Here is a 3,277-nt window from a genome sequence, read left to right as displayed (position 1 = left end):
GGAAGGTCCAGGGAGAGGTCTTCACAACAATTTTCAAGTTACCTAAGCAACTTCTTAGTCCATCAACTCTGAGAAGGCAAGCAATGTATTAGGGTAAAGCAACCTCTGCTTTCACATTTGTACATATGGTCCATTCCCCTCTGTGTGTCACTTACTCTTGGTCATAAGCACCAGCCATGCTCATAAGCATACAGCTATCAAAGTCCTTCCCTATAAATAGAAGGTAAGGAATGAGGTTAAAGAAGTACCAGGACTGTTTGGGTTTGTCGGGGCTTTCTTCTGTCACTGGACATTTGTAATATACTTTCTGTACCCTCCCTAGCTTCCCAGGTATGTGACTGCACACTTATCAGGTAACCCAAGTCCAGGATATGGGTCAAACTCTTCATGTCTCAGCTGTCAGGCTTTCCCGTGGGATGGATTGATATTTGCTGCATTTTTAAGCTGGCTTGCTGTCTGTAGTAGTGAAAAAATCTGTGACGTCGATCTAGGTGGGGCTTCCCAGAATCTAGGCTGTGCTGATCTAACTTATGAGGCTGAAAAGAGTTCGTGGCTTGGCAAGATGAGATTTTATTTGAAGTATGCTGAAAGTGTTTAGAAGGCACATTTGTTACTTTTACAACAATTTAAAAATCAAGGAAAACTACTTGGTAATAAAATATTTCTTCCAAGAAAATTGTTTTGAAAGTTGTGGAGCAGCATTCACAAAAGCAAATAATTTGGTTATTAGCCTAACAGGAATCATGGCTCAGAAAGTGAGCCTTCTTTAGTCCTGTCTTCCTCAGGCTATCGTCTACTAATTGTTGTTATAGTAATATTACGACTTGTGTGAGGTGTGTGTTTGCGTGTGTGTGTGTGTGTGTGTGTGTGTGTAAAACAAGTTCAGATTTAGATCAGATGGCTCCATTGTTATAACACAATTTTCTGAAATCCCTAAGATCCTCTATTTCTTAGGTGTCTTAAGTGTGCATTAAAATGCAGGGTAACCCCCTGTTCTCATTGCTCCTCGGAGCTTGCTGTTTCTCTGGCCATTCTCCTTTTTAATTCCCAGACTTCAATCACCTGCCATGTCTTGAAAAGAAGGAAAGATGCTCGTGCAGAGCTCACCTTCACCACTGGTGCGCAGGCGCTTGAAGACCTCCCCAGCAGCTGTGGGCCTATTTCTGAGGTGGTTCTTGTCAAGGACCAGAAGATGCTGTGACCCGGGGTTTGGACTTCATCATGTTCACCAACCCAGAGTGTGCCTCAGATGCCGCAAGAGCCATGAATGGAGAGGCCCTGGGTGAGCACCAGATGCGCATGGATGGTGCAGACAAGTCTGCCTGGGGCAACACAAGGGGTGCCTTTGGGGCCCACGGATGAGGTGGCAGCTGTTGTAGAGGTGGCGGGGACCAGGCCTGTGGAAGTGGCAGGTCGGACAGTCGACCTGGGGGATATGGACTGTCCAGAGACTATAGTGGCAGAAGCCATGGTGGTTATCACCGCTACTCAGAAGGAAATTACAAAGCCGATTATGACACCTGATGTGAGGCATGCACACATAATAGACACAAGGGATCACTTCTGATCCAGGATTGTTCTGCAAAATTACTGTATCTATAAAGATTTTTGGAGCTATGTGGAAACATCTGTTTTAGTACATCTAGTTTTGAATTGAGCTCCCAAAGTAGCTTATTAAAGACCTTTTAGAAAGGTCCACATTTTCTTTAATCATTTTTTTCTCACTTAAGGACTAATTATGATACATTTCTAGAATTCCAGTATTTACCCTTTCACCAGAAGTTTTTGGGATTATTCTGACAAAAAAGTGTGGACAGATGGGTGTTTTTAAAATTAATATGTAACTAGAAACATTTGTAAAACTTGTATACAATGTTTATTATGGACAGAAAGTACTTTCTAGTTGTACCTGTAAGAAGTCTGCATGAAGAACATGATAACTTAGAGATGTAGTTTTTTTCATGATCACTACACTCATTGCATAGGAGAGCTTCTTAAAAACATTTGTGATTATAAATAAAAATAAAAATAAAAAGGGCTGGAGAGATGGCTTAGCGGTTAAGCGCTTGCCTGTGAAGCCTAAGGACCCCAGTTCGAGGCTCGGTTCCCCAGGTCCCACGTTAGCCAGATGCACAAGGGGCGCATACGTCTGGAGTTCGTTTGCAGAGGCTGGAAGCCCTGGCGTGCCCATTCTCTCTCTCTCCCTCTATCTGTCTTTCTCTCTGTGTCTGTCACTCTCAAATAAATAAAAATTAAAAAGAAATTGTGATTGCCATTTTTTAATGCTGGAAGAAAGAATATTCTGTTGTATCTAGTATTTAGAATATCTTTCACAGAGTTGATTAAAAAGATGAAATCTGAATACAAAAAAAATCAATCAATAAAGGGTGAACATATAGAAAATTTATGAGATATTCACTGTGAACTGGAGTGGAAAGTACAACTCAGAAATGCTTAACGGTCTAGTTGAAAGACAGAACATAAACACGTGGAATTGACAAAGGAACAAAGATGAAGCAAACAGTGGCTCAAAGTGACTCCAGATGGATGGTTGAGAGATATCCAGTTGGCCAAGGTTCACTGGGAAAGATATTCTGGAAGAGAGCAACTTGAAGGTGGAGGATTGAAGAAACGCTTTGAGCATCGGCAGCTGGAAGCAGAGAAGAGCTTCTCTATTGCCCCTCAGAGAGTGAAGATGAATTCTGCCTCCAACAGCCTGGGAGCCTATGCCTCTTGTATTCCTCTGGAGTGCTAGGTTAACTTCCAGGTCTCTGTGTGTCTGACCCAGAGCTGCTCACCAATCACCACCCTTTCAGCTGCACACATCCAGGAACACTAAGAGGCGGGTGTGTTCACTTTTTCCCCTAGGGGCTTTAGAGGCATAGGACCTTTAGCAATTTTTCTTTGCCAAAAAGATTTTGTTCCTGACTCAGGAAGTAACAACTTGCAAAAACCCATGCTCAAGTATTTCTTCCTTTCTCAGGGTGATAAGCAATTGTTGATGAATTGCATTTTTTCTTCCTGAATTACAAAAGCCCTCTGTCAACCTAAGGGAACTTTAGCAGACTTTTAAGCTTTGTGTGTCGTAGCAGGTTTTAGTCACATCTTGATATTTTTTGTTGTTGTTACAATTTCTTTAAAATTTGAAAATCCTTCTTAATGTGAGAAAGGAAAACAAACAATACATTTTTGGCTCTTGGGCCATCATTTGATGACCTTTGTTCCCTATAAAAAGAAAAGGAAAAGCTATAGCCATTACATGCAGCTGTGAGCAATG

At 41.8% G+C, this 3,277-nt stretch overlaps 1 pseudogene; it reads left to right on the top strand.

Moving 5' to 3' along the window:
• The first annotated feature begins 1,067 nt into the window (after positions 1 to 1,067).
• LOC101614926 lies at positions 1,068 to 1,524 on the top strand (annotated as a pseudogene).
• The last annotated feature ends 1,753 nt before the right edge of the window (positions 1,525 to 3,277 follow it).

The sequence above is a fragment of the Jaculus jaculus genome, chromosome 12 (assembly GCF_020740685.1).
Source record: "Jaculus jaculus isolate mJacJac1 chromosome 12, mJacJac1.mat.Y.cur, whole genome shotgun sequence".
Classification (NCBI taxonomy): Eukaryota; Metazoa; Chordata; class Mammalia; order Rodentia; family Dipodidae; genus Jaculus; species Jaculus jaculus.
The sequence above is the reverse complement of the archived record's forward strand: the minus strand, read 5'-3'. Positions and strand labels throughout refer to the sequence as shown.